This window comes from Rhineura floridana, chromosome 3, assembly GCF_030035675.1.
Source record: "Rhineura floridana isolate rRhiFlo1 chromosome 3, rRhiFlo1.hap2, whole genome shotgun sequence".
NCBI lineage: Eukaryota > Metazoa > Chordata > Lepidosauria > Squamata > Rhineuridae > Rhineura > Rhineura floridana.
The window spans coordinates 185,918,785-185,940,709 of record NC_084482.1 but is presented as its reverse complement, the minus strand read 5'-3'; the positions used below and the strand labels follow the sequence as shown (position 1 = coordinate 185,940,709).

General features: G+C 42.0%; 1 protein-coding gene across 17 annotated transcripts in view; it reads right to left on the bottom strand.

Moving 5' to 3' along the window:
* FHIT (fragile histidine triad diadenosine triphosphatase) overlaps positions 1 to 21,925 on the bottom strand; it is a 1,850,166-nt gene that overhangs the window by 208,328 nt on the left and 1,619,913 nt on the right. The window contains exon 7 of one of the 17 annotated variants that reach the window (XR_009761542.1): positions 3,045 to 3,134. The exons of the other annotated variants lie outside the window; for them this stretch is intronic. The gene's annotated coding sequence lies outside the window, so the exon portion shown is untranslated. The remainder of the gene's footprint in view (positions 1 to 3,044; positions 3,135 to 21,925) is intronic. 17 annotated transcript variants of the gene reach the window in all.

Genomic DNA, 21,925 nt, shown 5'->3' with positions numbered 1-21,925 from the left:
ATCCTCCACAAGTTTATCTAATCCTGTTTTAAAACCATCCAAGTTGGTGGTCATCACTACATCTTGTGGGAGTGAATTGAACGATGTGCTGTCAAGAACTGCTTTCTTTTGCCTGTCCTGAATTTCCTAACATTCATCTTCATTGGATGACCCCAGAGCTTGGAAGATTACTTTTAAAAAGTAATCAGTTACAGTTACATGGCCCAAAAAAGTAGTAATTACCGTTACAATATTACAATTGCTCTGAAAGTAACTGATTACTTTACTTTTTCTCAAAAGTAATCACTACAGTTACATTTCAGTTACTTTTTTAAAAAAACGTCTACAAGGTGCTGGCCTTGGCTGCTGCACATCTAAGTAGCCGAAAACAACATTAAAAATAAACACACACACATACAGATGGAGTAGAATAATTCTTTTTATACATAAGACAGCAATGGTGGTCTCTCCACTGGTAAGGGAGGGAGGGAGGGAGGCAGAGGCCACTACTCAGATCTTTGCATGTAAAATCAAGTGCAACCCCCCCCTCAGCCACCAAGCATAATCTCTCTCACTTAACCACCTCCCAGACCCTGCCCTGCCACCAACTAAGGGACACTCACCCAAGCAAACATTTTCTCCTGAGATGCAAAAAAGGTAAAATACTGCAAATGCAGCACAGTAGCCAGAGAGGGTGGTGGAGGCCACTTTATGTGCCAAGTGCAAACACACACAGACACGTTGTCATCTTTCACCTCCACAGTTCTTTATCTTCATTCTGCTTCTGCCTCCTTCTCCTCCTTTATCCATGTTCTTGACCTCTGGCTCCTTTTCCCCTCCACTCCATTTTTTAAAACAATTGTTTTCTCCACTCCACCCCGTCTCACTCTCCACCTCCTCCCTTGTCGCCTCCTACCCACCCACAGATCATGACGATAATGAAAGCTAAAGAGGAAAGCACAAAAGCAAGACTACAGCTGAACGTCAAGAAGACTAAAATAATGACAACAAAAGATTTATGTAACTTTAAAGTTGACAATGAGGACATTGAACTTGTCAAGGATTATCAATACCTCGGCACAGTCATTAACCAAAATGGAGACAATAGTCAAGAAATTAGAAGAAGGCTAGGACTGGGGAGCGCAGCTATGAGAGAACTAGAAAAGGTCCTCAAATGCAAAGATGTATCACTGAACACTAAAGTCAGGATCATTCAGACCATGGTATTCCCGATTTCTATGTATCATACTTTGGACACATCATGAGAAGACATGATTCACTAGAAAAGACAATAATGCTGGGAAAAACAGAAGGGAGTAGAAAAAGAAGAAGGCCAAACAAGAGATGGATGGATTCCAAAGGAAGCCACAGACCTGACTATAGCACTCAAAGCTAACTGTACAAGTCACTAGAAAATAAAGATGTAGGGATGACTTAAAAATGTAATATTTGTTTCCTGTTATTCTGGCACCAAATTGTTTGGTTAGTAAAAAGTATTTTTTTTATAATGCTACATCTCAACATGCACTTTACATATGAATGCTTTACTATTTCCAGAATAATGAGTCCCTAGGAATTCTTATGCTATATTTTCCTTAATATCATATTCTTCAGCTTGGAAACTAATCAGAGCAGACATCATAGCTGTTACCTGCCTATTCCCAAAATATCTGAACAAATATTTAAGGGACTTTTGGCGTGATGAAACTAAAGGTCAGGGTCATAGCAAAGGGCAGCTGTTAGAGGGAGAGACTTGAAATTGTCTAAGTCATGTCTTCTCCCATCTATTTTTTATAACCTCCCAATAAACAGACCTCTCTGATTTCAAACACATTTCTGAAATTCAGCAAAGCCATCAGTTCTCTAAAAAGGCAGCATTTTTCTTGGCTCATGCAGCAGCTACTCAGCCTCTTCTCTTCAAATGCAGATTGTATGTGTGTGCGTGCGTGCGTGTGTGTTGATAATACACAAATATCTCAGTAAATTTTACTCAGCATTAATTTCTTGCACCAATATTTCCCTTCTTCCAGCCAAGAAACCTCATAGTTTATTAGTTTTGGTGGAATGTCTAACAGTGAATATAAGCAAATGGACTATAATTGAGTTCTAGTCTTTGAACTCTAAAATTCCATCACAAAAACTGATGAGTGATTACTTTTATCCACTGATCAAAACCTTTTAATGGTTATTTCTACTAGTGGCAGGGCATTTATCTCTACTTAAAAAGCTAAAGCTGCTAATATTCTTTGAAAACTATACTATGGGCTGTACTCAGTGTAGCACTATCACAAGCATTTTGTCAGCACAAGGACTTTTACTTGCACAACAGAACGTTTACTCCTTCTCCTCTCCCATGCATTCCCTAAATTTGTTCTGAGATTTCCCCCACCCTCCAGAGCAGATGTGGGGGAGAGGAGGGGGAAATCCCCTTGCACTAGTTGGAGTTGTTCTGCTGGCCCAAGGATTTTGTTGAATACCACCCTATAGGCTGGCAATGCATGGACTGTGGGCACGAGGGGGATTCCCACCAATTCCCACACCCAGAAGCTGCCTCCCGTCCTCATCAGCTTACTCCTAGAAGGGGAGCCTGTGCCTGTTTCCTAAGCCACTTATCTTGATCAGCCTCAACTCAAAGCCGACCCCTTGCACCTCTCTCGCCCCAGAAATAATCCCATCAGCTGCATGTTTTTTGCAGGAGAGACAAAAATGCAGCATCTCGCCTCCCCCTTTTCTGTTAGCTGCACCGCCCAGGAATGAGCCCAGGGAGACCTCCAGGAGAGGTGATCTTACATTTTCATCAGTTTCACTTTGCAATTGACAAGACCATGTGTATTGTTCCAGATTCGACTACTGCAATCAAGAAATCCAATATTCTATCGACATGGTACTTGCCTGAAAATGTTCCCTTAGAAATGTTGAGCGTGGGAAGCAGCGACAGGTGGGGGGGAGCCAGCGACAGGCAGGGGGGAAGCTACAGACAAGCAGGAGGGAAGAGGAGGCGGCAGGCGGGAAGGAAGGCGACAGAACTAGCGGTGGGGGCACACACACACACCATCGTCACTCACCTCAGCTCTTCATCTCCATTCTGCTTCTGCCTTCTGCTTCTGCCTTGGCCTCCAGCGCGGTCTGGCTCTCCACTTCCTCCCTCATGCCTCCTAACACAGAGCACGAGGGAAGAGCAACAGTGTGCAGAAGCCCAGTGTGAGGCACATGTCTTTTGCCCACCAATCACAGGAGCAGACTCCCCTGTTCCTCCCCCCCCAGTAACATCCAAATGTAATGCGGGAAAGTTATAGTTACAGTTGAAAAGTAATAAAATTACCACTCGTTCTGTTACAAGCAAAATGTAACTAAGTTACCCACTCGTTACGCAAAAAAGTAACGAATTAAAAGAACAGAAGCAACAGAAAAGGAGGGGGAGTAGCGTTATACGTCAAAGACAAATACACCTCTATGGAAATCCAAGAGAGCAAACAAAGGGGTCCGGTAGAGACCATTTGGGTAAAAATTAATGGAGAAACAAATAAAACCGACGTGGTAGTAGGTGTCTACTACAGACCCCCTGGCCAAGAAGAGGTGGTAGACGAGGCCTTTCTCAAACAAATCTCTGAAATCTCAAGGAGGCAAGAAGTAGTAGTGATGGGGGACTTCAACTACCCGGATATCTGTTGGGAGACAAACTCTGTGAAGCACAAAGCCTCCAACAAATTCCTGATGGGCCTTGCTGATAATTTCCTCTTTCAAAAAGTAGAAGAAGGAACAATGGGATCGGCAATCCTGGACCTGATCTTAACTAACAGGGACAAATTGGTCATGGGAATTAAAGCAGTCGGTACCTTGGGGGAAAGTGACCACGTAATGATGGAATTTGTGATTCTGGGGAAAGCCAAAGAAGAATATAGTCAAACATGGACCTTGGATTTCAGGAAAGCCGATTTTAGCAAGCTCAGGGAAATGATGGGTAGGATCCCGTGGCTAGATAGACTAAAGAAAAAAGGAGCCCAAGAAGCGTGGGAGTTCATGAAGAACGTATTACAAAAAGTGCAATCGCAAACAATTCCAAAGAGGAAGAAAAACGGAAGATGTCGGAAAAAGCCAATGTGGCTACACGGAAGACTGGTGGAGGAGGTAAAAGTAAAAAAGAGCGTGTATAAAGAATGGAAGGAAGGACGCATCACCAGGGAAGAGTACCGATGAGCGGCTCGGGCTTGCAGGAATAGCGTAAGGAAAGCTAAAACCCAGAATGAGCTGAGGCTGGCGAGGGAAGCGAGGAACAACAAAAAGGGGTTTTTCAGATATGTTCGAAGCAAGAGAAAGACCAAGGAAACGGTGGGATTGCTGCTCAATGAGGATGGCAAAATGTTGACAGATAACAAGGAAAAGGCAGAACTGCTCAACACCTATTTTGCCTCCATTTTCTCCCAAAGGGAACAGTGTGCAACCTTGCATCGGTAGCAATCTCAGGAAGGGGTGGGGATTGCAGTTCGAGATTGATAAGGAGATAGTCAGGAAATACCTAGTTAACCTAAATGAGTTCAAATCTCCAGGGCCTGATGAACTGCATCCCAGAGTATTGAAGGAACTTGCAGATGTACTCTCGGAACCTCTTGCCATCATCTTTGAGAAATCCTGGAGAACGGGAGAGGTGCCGGAGGACTGGAGATGGGCAAACGTCGTCCCGCTCTTTAAAAAGGGTAAAAAAGAAGATCCGGGGAATTACAGGCCGGTCAGTCTGACTTCAATACCGGGAAAGATATTAGAACGGATAATAAAAGAGTCCATTAGCAACTATCTAGATGACAATGCTGTGATTAGTAGGAGCCAGCATGGGTTTGTCAAGAAAAAATCCTGTCAAACTAATCTCATCTCTTTTTTTGATCGGGTCACTAGCTTAGTAGATGGTGGAAATGCTGTAGATGTCATATATCTAGATTTCAGCAAAGCGTTTGACAAAGTCCCCCATGACCTTTTGATTAGCAAACTGGTCAAATGCGGACTACATGGAAATACTGTCAGGTGGATTCACAACTGGTTGGAAAACCGTACTCAAAGAGTGGTCGTCGGTGGCTCTGCTTCGGACTGGAAGGAGGTTTCTGCATTAGTCAGGGGGTTGGACTCGATGGCCTACAAGGCCCCTTCCAACTCTATGATTCTATGATTCTATGAAAGTAACTCGTTATTTCTAACGAGTTACTTCCAAGCTCTGGATGACTCCAGCTGTAGAATTATGAAAGAGGGAGAAAAACTTGTATCTTCCTCCATGCTATGCATAACTTTATACATCTCTATCATGTTGTCCTCACTTTTTTTCTAGGCCTAAGGAGAGACCTAAGGACAAGATAGAGAGTCTGAGGTTCCCCAGCCTTGGTATAAATACAACATAACAATAGTCACAGAATAAAAAAAACCAAGGTGAGATGAAAGGCCTGGTGCTGAAATAACACCAAGGTAGGCACCAAGTGACCGTCCCTGAGGAGGATGTTCCACAGCCAGAAAAGGCCACAACTGAAAAGGCCTTCTTTTCCATAACCAACCAGCACACTTCATTCAATGGAAATACTCAGAGAATAGCCTCTGAAGATTTCAAGTTCCTTCAGGCACCCTAGCCTCAAGCTGTGAAGGGTCTTAAAAACCAGTCCCTTGCATTTGGGCCAGGGAGTTGTGAGGATGACTAAGCAGTGGCATAATGTGCTCGTAGCAACCAGTCACAGTTAGCCCTATCTTGGCCATATGCCAGGCTAACTAAAGTTTTCGAAGCATTATCAAAGGCAACCCTATGCACAACACATTGCAGTAATCTAAACAGGAGATTAGCGGGACGTGGATAACTGAAGCAAGGTTATCTCAGTCCAGGTAGGATTGTAATTGGCTACCAGCCTAAACGTGCTCTGGGCCACCAAGGCTATTTGTGCTTCCAGTAGCAAAGATGGATCAATGGGCACCCCCAAATTACAGACTGGTTTCTTTAGGGGGAGTACAACCCCCTCTAGAACAAGTAAAACACCACTCATCTGGGCAGATGAAGCACCCAGGATCAGTGCCTGCATCTTGTCTGGAGTGATATGCCAATATGCTGTGTTTAGATTGCTGTTTCCAGCTATTAGCCCATCACAAATGCTACAATCTACATGTTTATTCTCTGTAGTAAGTACGTGATCTCACTGAATCCCAGTAATTACAAGTGCTTCATCCTTTTCTTTAGCTAGCCAGCAATATAAATACGTTTAATTAGTTAACACCCCTTGCCAATTACAGCATCTGAGGAAAGCAAGGCTGAGATTGTTGGTCCTAATTATTTTAATATTCTGGAGAACCACTTTAACATAACAAGATAATTACCCATGGATGAGGGTTTACGTGAGCTACAACCCTTTGCTTTGTTTTTCAACAGGACCTGCTGACCCTTGTTAAATTTCCAAACACATTCTTGTTTTAAGATTAAAAATGGTAATTTGGGCAAAATCATCAAAGCTCTACATACTAGCATGGAAGTAATAACAATGTGCAATCTCAACACTACAGCAAAATAAATTTTATCTGTATAGCATGTAATTAAGTTTTAAAGCAGAATCCAAGGAAATCAGTTAGTCCTTTTTTCTTTCTTTATAGAATACCTTTGTTCCTCCAATCTCCACCCTACTTCCTTTACATCTTGGAGATGATGCACTGATATTTTCAGCTTGTACCATATTTTTAATAGTAGTTTTCATTATTTTAAACCATTATGGAAATTTTAATAAAATAAAATAAATATATCAGCTAAAAGGCAATTTGTTGTGTATTTATTTTAAATAAACATTCCATTTTTTACCTGCCATTCATCAAACAAATGATCACAGGATGGGGTTCATCAAATATAAAATCAAACTAATAATACAAAAATTCCACTAAAATCTTCAAAACAATATAAAATCAATCTGTATAACAACTCCTTGCTACATAAATGAGCGGTCTAATACATTGATTCTGAATTATTATTTACTGTCCTGGGTAGTAATTTTATACCGGTTTTACCAATTTTGATTGTTCTGGTGTTGTTTTTCAGTTATTATATTTTTGTGTGTGTGAAGGGTGGATAATAAATATATTACACAAACAACCCAAATAATTAATATCTTGGCTAAAGATGTAATTTTTTTAGTTGGTGCAGAATTTTTTAAAAAAATGTTGGCACCAGCTGATTTCAAGAGAGAAATCTTTCCCAAGCCAGGAGCTAGCAATGAGGAGGCCCTTTCACCAGCTCTAGAAATACAGACCTCACTTAGTGATAGACTAATGATCTTAATGACTGGGCAGGATGATACAGGGACAAGTGCTCATTCAGGTGAATGGGTCCTAAATCATTTAGGGCCTCATAAGTAAGAGTTGGACCCTCCAAGTGGGCTCAGTAGCATATAAGTAGCCAGTGCAGGCTCTTCAGAACTGGTGTTATTGCCACAGCATTCTGCACCAGCTGCAGCTTCCAAATCATTCTCAAGGTCAGAGTGCATTACAGTAATCTAATCAAGTGAACAAATGTGGATCACTGTGACCAGGCTCTCTTTACAGTCAGAGCGATGGAGCAGCTGGAGCTGGCAATAGGTGCTCTTAGCCAGTTGGCTTTCTAGTGACAACGCTGAATCTGAGAGCACCCCAGACTAGGCAGTCATTTCATGAGAGGGAGAGCAACCCCTTCCAGAACAGGCTATCTACCAGTTCCTAGACACAGGAACCACCTACCCATTGGACCTTTGTCTTCTCAGGATTCATTCTCAACTTATTATTGCTCATCCAGCCCATGACTGCCTTGAAATACCAGACCAGCACATACACAGCCTCTCTAGGGCCTGAATGCCAACTGCCTTTTTATACATATGTCTTCAGTTATTTTATTGCTAAATTAAACATTGTTCCCTAATATCCATGGGCTGATTCTATGGATGCATCTTTACTACAATAAAACAACAATTTTATTGAATCTTTCCTGTTGATTTCAAAACAGGATCTGTCAGTTCGACACTCCTGGCGAATGCTAACGGCTACAACAAAGGGTTGGCTTACAGTCAGAAAATGGGCAAACTAATCAGACAAACCAAAGTGTCCTGCCCGAACTCCCTAAGGTCAGACTCAAACACAGAGGTGTGCTTTTATTTTATAAGTTTAATAAAAAAGTTCCATCTGAGAGCACTTCATGAATCAGCTTACAGATTACACAGGAATCAGCATCTCTACAGTACTTAACTACGCATGACTAGACCCGGCTAATGACAATGTCATGGCAATTAGTCACACCCCCTTCACAGCCTTAAGAAAAGATGGGAGGGCACCCTACTTGTGTGAGCTCAGTGTCACTGAGGAGAGCGCACGTGCAAACATTCACTCCTCCTAAGAGGGATAATAAAAACCCTTTGAGATTGCCGCCACCACCTCCTGTGTGTGCGTGGCGAGGGAGGCCATCCCACTTTGCCACGGTTCTCCCCCTCCAGAGGTGGGCTTTGAGTTGGCAGTGGCAGCGGCACAAGCTGGGAAGGAGGTGGAACTACCTCAGCAAGTTTCTCTTCCTGAGGACGATCAGGGCTGCGCAATGACAATGACGGCACAAGTGAGGAAGGGGGGCTTGGAGAGGGTGGTGAGGCAGCTTCCTGAACAGGCAGTGCTGGCTCAGAGGCAGTGGAGTCTACAGTGGCTGGACTGTCACTGACCACAGCACAGGAGTCTGCAAGCTCCAGCGTGCCTGAAGGCTCACCTCTTGCGTCTTCTCCAACTCCCAGTCTGCCTCCTTCTCATTGCTCCAGTCACTCCAAGCCTTTTCAAGGGGACTCATGACACAAAGGCAGCCACTGCCATCACAGAAGGCCCAACAAGGATAAACACAGACCTTCACCATGTCACCTCCAGTGGGGTACCACGAGAAATGCACTTGGCTAAGCCAAACCAAGGTGCTGACGAGAGGGGAGGCAGCAGATGTGTTAGCAGACTCCAACACTGGCAATCAGCTGAAAAGATGAGCAGAGAGGATCAGAAACTGAATGATGGAAGGAGAACAATGGGGATGCAGGCATGCTCAAGCCAAAGCAAGATAACAGCAGTGTGGGTACAACTCTTAGGATGTGTCCAGAGTACACCAAGACCAGTGGAAATGAGAGAGAGAGAGAGAGCACTGAGTAAACACTGTAGAGTAATGAGGACATGAAAGACCAGGAGAGAGATAACATAATACTGTGTGTGTTGGAATATCAGAAACACTATGTGTGCAGGAGTGGTGGAGAGATTGTGGGGAAAAGAACTGGAGAACAGTTAAAGCAACTGTGAGTATACAAGAGAGAGTCACAGGAGGCAGCAGAAGTGCAGGACAGAAGCGATAACATAAAGGAATCCCCCAAAAGAAGTCTGGTCCAGAAAAAGGTCAACTCTCCAGTTCTGCCTCAGCAGGGATGAGTGGATGGACACAGGAGGATATTGAGGGTTTCTGGGGCTGATTGCCTGAGTGGTGGGCTGCATAACAGGAGTACATACCAGCCTTAGGGCATGCCTCATGAGAAGAACCTCTAGTGTGTAAAAGAGAAGGGCTGACCAGGTTTTGGTGTTCTGATGACACCAAGGGAAGGAACCCCAGACATAACGTTATGTCTTCTATGTTCACATGGGGCAGAAACCCAACACACAGTGAAAACATGAAAGATATAAGTTATTAACTTGTTCCAGTAGTGGCTGGTGCCCATTGGGAATGGTGGAACGGAAGGCTAGGAGGCCGACAGTAGGTGGAGCCAGAGCCAAGGACAGGCAGAACCAACTAACTGTGGTTTTGTCCTTCCTCTTCTTCTTCCTCGCTCCTGAGGTCTACAAGGGCAACACTAAGGGGGAGGAAGTGGATAGGCAGTGCTACCCCCTGGACTGGATGTAAGTAAGAAGGCAGGGGTGTTGAGGACTGAGGTTGGTGGGGCAGGGCCCCATTTGCCCTTATGGACCAGCCTCCACTGACTTGTTCTTCCAAAGTGCTCAGAACAGCATACATGGTTCTCCCCCCTTTTAGTTTCACGACAATCCTGTGAGGAAGGTTAGGATCAGAGGGGTGGGGGCAGAGAGAGTGACTGGCTCAAGATTGCCAAGTGAGCATTGTGGCTGCATGGGGATTTGAAACTGGCTCTCCCTGTTCTAGTATGATGCTCCCTCCAACACACCACAGTGGCTCAGTTATCTAAGGATGTAAACACACTTGTTGCCAGAACAAAGTGTTTCCATTAGCCACACCTGGAGGAGGAACGGGTTGATCTTCTGATCAGCTGTGAAATCTCTTTGAAGCTGATTTAAAAAAAAAAAAAGCACTCAAGCTGCTCCCCCCAGGTTTTACAGTAAAAAGGGGTGGGTTTGACTAACGTTGTGTGCCCCAGTTTTCAGAAAACAGAGGTGGAGATGGAACAGAGGCACTGGAACCTGCAGAGCAGTGAGTGTGTTTCTACCCTAACTAATGACAAAGAAGAACAACGTTAGCCAAAAAATTAAGTCAAATCCTTGCTGAATGTGCACAGAAAAAAAAAGAAGGAAGGAAGGAAAGGAAAACATTAATTGTAAGGTCTTGAGGAGGCAAAGATAACAATAGAACTGTATTTAAAAAATCAAAAAATCAAAGGAGAAGCATGCTTAATTCTTGGCAAGACAAGCCCGTTCAGCGGCATGATGCCTGACAATCGCTCTCAGAAGTGGGCAGTAGTTCACATCATATTATATAGAGTAGTTAGCCCACAGAGAAAGCAAAAGAAACACACTGTGTTAGTCCCAGAAGGCCACTCAATTTTTCCCTCTGATCCTATTATGAGGATCCAGTTAACATCTAGAATGGAACCGCAGGGCTCTGCTGGTGGGTGTGGGGTGTTCGATTGCTTGGAAAGCAATTAACATCTTTGTTTGTGACTTGGTGCCAGCAGCAGCAGAGAAGCGACCAAATTTCCATGATACCGAAATCCCATTTATAAGAGGAGCTGCTGCCAATGTTCATTACTTTCAAGTTTTAAGTCCAAATACTAGGCTTTATCCCTTTGTAAAAGCAGGGGGAAATTTAGCTCACTGACTGCAGTTCCATCTACCTTTTAATGTACTAACAAATAAGCTGTCCAGTTGTGATGAAATCAAATACTTCAAAGGATAAATCCCTCCTTGCAAAAAACCATAGGACATTGCTAAATGGCCATTATCAAAGGTCACTGAACCTTTCTCACAGTTCATCTGTGCAGCTTTGCAATGGGCTTGTTTGGAAAAGCCAATACTTGCCTGGAACCCTACTTGAATGTCCCTTTGGGCTTCACCTCTATCAAAGATGAACTCTGAAAACTTGGCAGGGTTTAGGAGGGGATGGGGGTTCTTCATTGGCAAACAGTTTCAAACCCCTTTGCTTGAGGCATAAAGGATCTATGTCTACTGTGCTCCATTCCACTCCTTGTTGCCAATGCACTCAACCTATTCTCTTTTGACTAGCACATGCCCGCCCTTCTTTGGACACCATCACTAAAAGATGCCGCAGTTGCCAAGGCTGAGTTTTTTTGTCAGAGCCATTTAACAAATGCAACATGGTAAACCAAGGAAGCAGAAGGGAGGGAAATGTGGCTTTTTAAAATGCCAGACTTCATCTATCTCAAATAACCTTTATTTTTGTTTTACTTCTAGGCTGATAATAAGCACAGTGCCTGTACAGAAATCACCAATCGGCATACAGAAGCTGGGACTGGCCTTTGTTTTTCTTAACATAAGAAAGGTCAGGCTGAATTTAGAAGTGGGGGGAAGCATCAGTTGGATATAACCTAGGAGAAGAAGAAGAGAATGATATACTCCTCTGCCATGTCTGAAGGGAGTGGGGGGAACCAAGGTCCATCCATTATTCATGAAGTGCACAAGAGGTTCCTGGTTTGTAATAGCTATCAAGTCATCCATTCCCATGTGGTTTGGTGCCACGTTTTGCAGCACAGTTTTGAAAGCATCTTCAGTCTCACAAATTTCTCTGCAACCCGGGAAATACATTATGTTTTAAATTTGGATGCATATGACTGCCTGCCATACTCTGTCCACTAAATGCACACTCGCACTTAACAACCCCCAGAACAACATATTTATATTAATTTAATGGATGGCTTCATTCTTTTTCTTGTCTATATTTTCCGTGATCCCTGATACGTTGATCATTAGCCCAAGCAGTGGGAACTGAGGCCTCTGTGCTGAAGCCTGATTACTCAGGGTGTTACTGTAACTGGCACTTGAATTGTGTAAAGACTGGATTTGCAATGAGCATTTATTTATTTATTGTATTTATATACTGCCCCATTGCCGAAGCTCTCTGGGCGGTTTACAGTAACTAAAAACATTAAAACAAATATACAAATTTAAAACACATATTTTTAAAACAATTTAAAACACAATTTAAAAATTTAAAACAATTTAAAAACACATGCTAAAATGCCTGGGAGAAAAGGAGAGTCTTGACCTGGCGCCAAAAAGATAACAGTGTTGGCACCAGATGCACCTCGTCACATAAATCATTCCATAATTTGGGGGCCACCACTGAGAAGGCCCTCTCCCTTGTTGCCAGACTCCCAGCTTCCCTCGGAGTAGGCACCCGGAGGAGGGCCTTGGATGTTGAGCATAGTGTACAGGTGGGTTTGTATCGGGAGAGGCATTCCAATCAGGTATTGTGGTCCCAAGCCATGCAAGGCTTGATAGGTTAAAACCAGCACCTTGAATCGAGCTCAGAAACATATAGGCAGCCAATGCAAGCGGGCCAGAATCGGTTTTATATGTTCGAACCATCTGGTCCCTGTTACCAATCTGGCTGCTGCATTTTGCACAAGCTACAGTTTCCAAACTGTCTTCAAAGGCAGCCCCACATAGAATGCATTGCAGTAATCTAACTTGGAGGTTACCAGAGCATGGACAACTGAAGTTAGGTTATCCCTATCCAGATGGGGTGCAGCTGGGCCACCAACCGAAGTTGGTAGAAGGCACTCTGTGTCACCGAGACAACTTGAGCCTCAAGTGACAGAGATGGTTCTAGGAGAACCCCTAAGCTACGAACCTGCTCCTTCAGGGGGAGTGCAACCCCATCCAGGACAGGTTAGACATCCACCATCCGGTCAGAAGAACCACCCACTAGCAGCATCTCAGTCTTGTCTGGATTGAGCCTCAGTTTATTAGCCCTCATCCAGTCCATTGTCGCAGCCAGGCACCGGTTCAGCACATTGACAGCCTCACCTGAAGAAGATGAAAAGGAGAGACTTCCGGGAAGGGTGACTTAGCCTGTGCCTGCTTTTGAGACGGGCTCCTGCCTCAAAAGAAGCTTATTCAGATATATCAGTCAGTTTTTTCTTTTTTTTTTGACTGATTAAACTTCTCCCGGGTAGGGAGAAACGAAGAGATTAACCTCAAAGCCTATTTTTGTTGGGACGACCAGATCTCATTAATTTATGGGACGAGGTCCAGCCGACGAAGGTGGGACGGATTTTCAACAGCAAGCTCTATCTGTTAAAGCGAACGTTCATCTTATCTTCTAAGAGAGAACGCACTAACAGGCAAGCACCCTTCTTTCTATATTTTTCTTTTACTTGACTTAAATTGTTGCTGTTTAAAAGAGATTTGCCAGATTGATCAGTTTTTGACATCTCACTGGGGAGCCATAACTTCTCTCTGCTACGCACTAATTAATAGCTTATCTCTGTTTTTGTTGCAAAAAGCTGTCCTGGATTTGCATTCTAAAGATATACACAGAAGAGGGATTTCTATTCCAGATTTTTATTTTGAAAAATATTATACTGTTTTGAGACTACTCTCTTTTTGGTCTATTTTATTTTGACGAATCTGTTTCTTGACGATTGCCATTAATTGTTTCGATCCTGGGAACTGCATTTTGTTTACTTAACTATTGGAGAGATAAGGCTGTCTGCTCTGTTTATACTGTGATGTCACCAAGTTTGGAGTATTAACCCAATTGTTGCTGAAATAAGAAGTGGTTTTCCTATATTTTTCTTTTAAAATGGCAATTAAGAACGTGGCTGAAAATCTGGAAATAACTATGTTTCAGAAAATAATGGATGAGATTGAGATAATGAAAATTGAATTGAGTAAAATGAAGCAGGAGATTAAAGATATAAGGGTCCCTGTGAGAGAGGTGACCCTGGAAGGGGTCCCTGTGAGAGAGGAGACCCCGGAGATTGGAACAGGGGTCCCTGTGAGAGAGGAGACCCTGGAGACTGGAATAGGGGTCCCTGTGAGAGAGGAGATCCCGGAGATTGGAACCAACGTGGAACAGGAACAAGATTTGGAGTCTATGGACTTTAGAAATAAAATCTATTGTTTGGAACTCAATGTTATCTCTGAAGAAATGAATGAAGATTCTAGAGATAAAGTTATCAATGGCATGGATAATCTTCTGGACTGGAATGATGTGATGGAGCCCAATATAGAGAAAATCTATGGAATTAACTGCAGCCATGTGACAATGGAAAAACTTTTAAGAGATGACCCAGTGTATTTTGAAAAAAAGAACAGAGATATGATTTTACAGCAGTATTTCAGCAACCTATTCAGAATGGATGGCAAGAAAATATTTGGGATAGAGGTAATTCCCATCAGACTCTTACTATATGACTATGGCTTTGACAGCAAGATTATTATGGAATACTGATAATGGAAGATTGGATATTGAAATTACTGGACTTAACAAGACTACTGAAGATGGAAGATGGAAAATGGAACTAATAGAGATAATAGAACAATGGCTACTGAAATTATTGAACCTAACAGATTCTGATGTGATGGATTAATTGAAATGTTTATTTTGACTATGGTTATGACAATAAGATTATCATAATTAGTAATGAGATGGATTAATCGATATGCTTATCTGGAAAAAAAAATTGATAGATATATTTCTTAAAGAATTGAAACCTCTCTTTGACTTTTTGTGGAAAGAATAAAGTAATGTTTATGAGATTTGATGATTAAGTAAGATAACTACTGGAGGAAAGTGATTTTATAATATGACTTAAGAGACAGGATTGTTATATATTATAGACTTATAACTGATTTGATCTTTGACAAATGGGAAGTCAATATTTTACTCTTTATTTTTTATTTTTGTTTTTTCTTTTCTTTTTTTCTTTTTGTTTAACTATTTTTGATTTTGTTTTTTGTCTTTGAATGTTTTATGATTTTGTCTTGTATGTTTTATGAAAATCTGAATAAAAATTATTGAAAAAAAAAAAAAAAAGAAGATGAAAAGGAGAAATAGACCTGGAGTGGCTAATCTTTGGCTCTCCTGATGTTACTGGACTACAACTCCCATCACTCCTATTGACCCTGCTGGCTAGGGCTCATTGGATTTGGAGTCCAACAAAATATGGAGGGCCACAGATTAGCCACACCTGCCGTAGACACACATCCTCCTTTTAAAAAAGGAAGAAATACTGTGGTCAACACCCCTGGACCTCACTAGATCTAGTAGATCTGGTGATGTGAGGGTGGGGGACTCACTGCGACAGTTGCTATGACCGGTAAGTACCAGAGGTATTTTTCTTCTTCACCAGAGCCCTCTAGCTAAAAAGGCTGTGATGTCAAAAGCACATAATGGAAAGAGAAAACCCAAGAGAGTTAAACCACTGTGAGATCTCTGGCTGGATGAAGATTGTGGAAGGTGCTGAAGAACACAGGAAGCTGACTTATTCCAGATCAGGCTATTTAGCCAATATTGTGTAGTCTGACTGATAGTGGCTTTGCAGGGTCTACAGCACAGAGGGATCTTTCCTAGCACCTTCTACCTGATCCATTTGTAAACCAAAATGCCACTGATTGAACCTGGGACTTTCTGCATTATGAACCACTGAAGATATGGTCCTTCATTGAAGAGTGATGTGAACCCCTCCCTGCTGAAATATGAGAAGCTCCATCAGTATTGGCATTCTTCCAGCTCATAACCCCCTATAGGATGCACACCTTAATGTGGTGAGGGGTTTGAGAGTATCAAAGAAGCTGACAGCAATGCCGTCAGGAGTCTAGACCATGAGGCTAGACTCTTAGCAGGATCACCCAAGGTGGAATGGTCAAAGCTGAGATACCAGACTAAGATGCATTCGGACTCAGAGGAAGGCAATGGTAAACCACCTCTGAATACCTCTTACCATGAAAATCCCATGAATAGACTATCCAAAATGCAACACGAGATAGTGCTGGAAGATGAGAACACCAAAGTCAGAATCATTCAGACAATGGTATTCCCAATCTCTATGTATGGATGTGAGAGTTGGACAGTGAAAAAAGCGGATAAGAGAAAAATCAACTCATTTGAAATGTGCTTTGCACATACCATGGAATGCAAAAAAAGACAAATAATTGGGTGTTAGAACAAATTAAACCAGAACTATCTCTAGAAGCTAAAATGATGAAATTGAGATTATCATACTTTGGGCACATAATGAGAAGCCATGATTCACTAGAAAATACAATAACGCTGGGAAAAACAGAAGGGAGTTGAAAAAGAGGAAGGCCAAACAAGAGACATATTAATTCCGTAAAGGAAGCCGCAGACCTGAACTTACAAGATCTGAACAGGGTGGCTCATGACAAATGCTCTTGGAGGTCACTGATTCATAGGGTTGCCATAAGTCCTAATCGACTTGAAGGCACATAACACACACCAGCTCATGAAGACACACCTATTTAGGCAAGCATTCCCCTGCACTTGAACTTCTGAAACTGGTTTGATTGTTTGTTGTTAACTGTTTTAATTGCCATGTGTTTAACTGCATTGTTTTATTGTATATTTTAATTAAGGGTCTTTTAATGTCATAATGTGGTATCTTGATTATGTATGTATTTAATCATTGATTTTATTATGTAAACTGCTGAGAAACCATTTTGGCATATAAGCCGTATGTATGATGATGATGATGAAGAAGAAGAAGAAATGCTGTTTCAAATTTGTAAGATGTGACACCATCACAGAAATAGGGAGGAGGTAGAACTTAATGCCAAAATCATGTGGGTCACGGTACAGTTAGAATTTACTGTCAAACAATCAGCAGTATGTAAGTGTTTAAATTTGCAGAGCTTGTGCTAGTAGCATCATAGTGTGATGCCATGGCCTAGCCTAATACACCACATGGACTGTAACTGCTCAGCCTCCAGAGCCCATTTTAGATGCATAAGGAATATGCAACCTCAGACTCCATGGTGGGCAGGCATTACGGCACCTCTGCATTGGCCAGGAAGTAGGACTGTTGCACTCAGGTCCTGCTGGCAGGCTTCCCATAGGCATTTGGCTGGCCACTGTGAGAACACGAGGCTGGCTAGACAGGCCACTAGCCTGATCCATAAGGGCTCACATCTTATGTTCTTAGGAGCCTGACTTTCTGGCCTTTCTTGGTCAACTGAAGAATCCTTTCAGGCTCCATCTTTGTGCCGTTTCTGTTTCTAGCATCTCTACACCTTCCCAGGTGAATCATTGCACAGGGCAAGGTTGCTTAGAGAAGGAGGGCTCCTAGTTTGATCCTCAGCAGCTCCTTTCATGATGGGTTTGCGAGGGGACTCTGAAATGCCCTACTTGATTGGTTCTGGTAAAAGGCTATATCATTAGAATAGAATTCAACCATTTCTCATGTTACCTCCTTCACTCCAGTAAGAAAAGTCCCCCCATGTTCATCTTCCTGAAGGCTTTTTTCTACATTAGGTTATTTATTGTTAATATTGCTGTGCCTATAGAGGAATCAGTCTCAGAATCACATCTAACAAAGAAAGCACCAGGAACAGACTATACTTCCCAGGGATCAGGCCAGCTGTTCTGATGAAGGATAATAATAATAAAAAACTATCACAGTATCAGGCTGTTACTGTATATGATCTTCCATTTATTCCTTATTGCATAAGCATTATACAGACTTGGCCCCTCTTGCCTGAAACTTTAATTACTAGAGCACTATCTTTCATTATTTTTCTTTCTCTGTGGAATCTGCCTAAGATGTTACATTGTAAAAATCATTTCCCGCCCATCTGTGTTGCAAAAAAGAAGATATCCTCTCTCCGTCAGAGATAATATTTCAGCACAGTATCAGAAGGTGAAGCTGTCTGGTGTTCTGTCAGGAACCATTGTCCAGAGTTTCAAAGGGAAAGTTAGGAAATCTTTATCTTAGAAATAGCACTAAGACTTGAAATTATCTACTTCCTAGGTTGATCTTGGAGGTCGTCCACCAAGGGTATCTATTAGTTCTCTACAATTCCCAGGGATTGTTCCCTTGTCCACACATCTACTTACAGATATATCTGTATTTGCCAATTTTACTAATAGGGCATGAAACACAGAAATATGTGAGTGGTTTAAAGAAATGTGAGAGCTGTAGAAAAGTAGAGTTTAAAAGCTATCGCCTTTGAGTAAACCTGTCATTATTACTCACTTGTTGTAGGTCCAGTGGTGCCATCAGGGTAGGACTTTGGGGCAGATATCTGTGGCCCTGGTCAGCCAAATAAGCTGGAGGGCCCCCAAACACAGCAGGGCAGGTTTACCACAGTGTGAAAGAAATATAAATAACCATCTAAAGGGGGGGCATAGAGTCATTGGAAGTAAGTGAAATAATGTACATTATCATCCAAAGAGTGGACACTCCTCAAGACCATTAAGTCCAGAAATTAACAACAATTTATTATATCATCATCACCAAATTTATATACTGCTTAATGTCAAAATAGGCTTTTAAGTAGTTTACGAGTATAAAAACCAATTTTACAACAACGCTGCTGTGCAGGTATATGTCGAGATATTTTCCTTAAGGCAGCATTTGCTTCAAAAATGGTCCAAGACATTTTGATGCTTGAGATAGTATGCACATACATACACTCCATGGTACTTAAAAACTATAATGATAAACTACATCATTGACAATTTGCAGGTGTTAATGGCCCCACATCTGAGATAGGGCCAGCAGATACTACATCTGTCCAGTACTGCAACAGCAATATTATGTTACTTGGGAGAAAGTTCAGTTCTCTCCCTCCTATCTTCAAGCTGGTCATTAATTGCTCTTGTAGTTACTATGGGCAATATTGCCATCACTGAACAGTCCTTGTGACATTAACAATGATGTACAATGCCACAACCCCATGCCTACCATACTCTGTGAGCTTTTGAAACATATGTGTCCAGTGATGCTCAACTGTACTGGGTGCAACAGGTATGCATGGAAGCATCCAAGTCCTCAGTTTCTGATACTATGAATGGAATCCTTTGTAAGTAATTCACAGGGAGAATTCACAGCTTGCAGGCCACAGCATTCAACCTGCAGGCACTTCTGCATAATGTGATTACTAGGAATGCTTGAGGATTCATTTAGATTATATTTCAAAGTGAACCAACCTGATCCAATCTCCTGGAATAATATGCAGATTGAACATAACTAAGAGATGCATTTCTGTCTTACATTCAGCTGGTACACTTGCTAAAATCACAATCACAAACAGGCATCTGGTTGGCCACTGCAACAGCACGATGCTGGACTAGATGGACCATTGGCCTGATCCAGCAGGCTCTTCTTATGTTCTTAATCTCTTGGTCACAATCTTTCAATTGATAAAAGTGGAATAATAGATTGGTATACTAAAAATATAGGAAACTGTTTTATACTGACTCAGATCATTCATCCCTCTAGGTCAGCACTGTCTACACTGACTGGTAGTGGCTCTCCTGGGTTTTGTGCAGGGGACATTCCCAGACCTCTCTGAAGATGTGAGGGTTTGTATCTGGGACCTCCTTCATGCAAAACATGTGTTCTACCACTGAGCTAATATACTTGATTCTAAACTTAGCATAAATATACTTCTGGCTTGCTTTGCCCTGCATTTCATTCCTCCTGAATTCTGGCATACGCTTAAGTAAGAGATTTTCTAAAATTAATTCCAGAACTGGAGCATGCTGTTTCAGTTTCTTCCACTGCTTGCAACTTTCCCCCTCCCTTGTAAATTGCTTAGGCACACACAAGAACCTATAAAACAATTAAAAGCAACACTATGTGATTGCATCAAGATTTATTTATTTGTTTGTTTGCATAGCATATTACTGATGTGCTCGTGTGTTCCTTTACCTTACCTTCCTTGGTAAAATATCAGTACACTTGGGCCCACAATCAGTGCTCTTTTGCAGTGTTTAGAAGTGGAAAGCTGTAGCAGTGCTTTGTACAAAATTTGGAAATAAAAAATGGAATGACTGAGGATTCCTAGTGTTTCTGTTCCACTTCGAAAACAAAACAAGGCAATTCAAAACCCTGAAATCCAGACAAGGAACATTTTGGAAGCAACCCTAAATCAGTTAATGTTCGGCTATGTTTTGTTATCTTGAAGCTGGCAGCTAATGACAGCCAGAATTTGGTGCTTCCCCAGTTCTGCAAAGAAAGCTTCCATTTTTACTCACAAAGCATCCACATTTACTCACAAAGAAAATGGAAGTCTTGTCCGAATGAAGAAAATAAAAAAGAACACAAACTCTGGCAAAAGAAATGCAAGAAGACAATAAGGGATGCTAAAAAAGAATTTGAGGAGCACATTGCTAAGAACATAAAAACCAACAACAAAAAATTCTATAAATACATTCAAAGCAGGAGACCATCTAGGGAGACGATTGGACCCTTGGATGATAAGGGAGTCAAAGGTGTACTAAAGAACGATAAGGAGATTGCAGAGAAGCTAAATGAATTCTTTGCATCTGTCTTCACAGTGGAAGATATAGGGCAGATCCCTGAACCTGAACTAACATTTGCAGGAAGGGATTCTGAGGAACTGAGACAAATAGTGGTAACGAGAGAGGAAGTTCTAAGCTTAATGGACAATATAAAAACTGACAAATCACCGGGCCCGGATGGCATCCACCCGAGAGTTCTCAAAGAACTCAAATGTGAAATTGCTGATCTGCTAACTAAAATATGTAACTTGTCCCTTGGGTCCTCCTCCGTGCCTGAGGACTGGAAAGTGGCAAATGAACGCCAATCTTCAAAAAGGGATCCAGAGGGGATCCCGGAAATTACAGGCCAGTTAGCTTAACTTCTATCCCTGGAAAACTGGTAGAAAGTATTATTAAAGCTAGATTAACTAAGCACATAGAAGAACAAGCCTTGCTGAAGCAGAGCCAGCATGGCTTCTGCAAGGGAAAGTCCTGTCTCAGTAACCTATTAGAATTCTTTGAGAGTGTCAACAAGCATATAGATAGAGGTGATCCAGTGGACATAGTGTACTTAGACTTTCAAAAAGCGTTTGACAAGGTACCTCACCAAAGGCTTCTGAGGAAGCTTAGCAGTCATGGAATAAGAGGAGAGGTCCTCTTGTGGATAAGGAATTGGTTAAGAAGCAGAAAGCAGAGAGTAGGAATAAACGGACAGTTCTCCCTATGGAGGGCTGTAGAAAGTGGAGTCCCTCAAGGATCGGTATTGGGATCTGTACTTTTCAACTTGTTCATTAATGACCTAGAATTAGGAGTGAGCAGTGAGGTGGCCAAGTTTGCTGACGACACTAAATTGTTCAGGGTTGTTAAAACAAAAAGGGATTGTGAAGAGCTCCAAAAAGACCTCTCCAAACTGAGTGAATGGGCGGAAAAATGGCAAATGCAATTCAATATAAACAAGTGTAAAATTATGCATATTGGAGCAAAAAATCTTAATTTCACATATACGCTCATGGGGTCTGAACTGGCGGTGACCGACCAGGAGAGAGACCTCGGGGTTGTAGTGGACAGCACGATGAAAATGTCGACCCAGTGTGCGGCAGCTGTGAAAAAGGCAAATTCCATGCTAGTGATAATTAGGAAAGGTATTGAAAATAAAACAGCTGATATCATAATGCCGTTGTATAAATCTATGGTGCGGCCGCATTTGGAATACTGTGTACAGTTCTGGTCGCCTCATCTCAAAAAGGATATTATAGAGTTGGAAAAGGTTTAGAAGAGGGCAACCAGAAT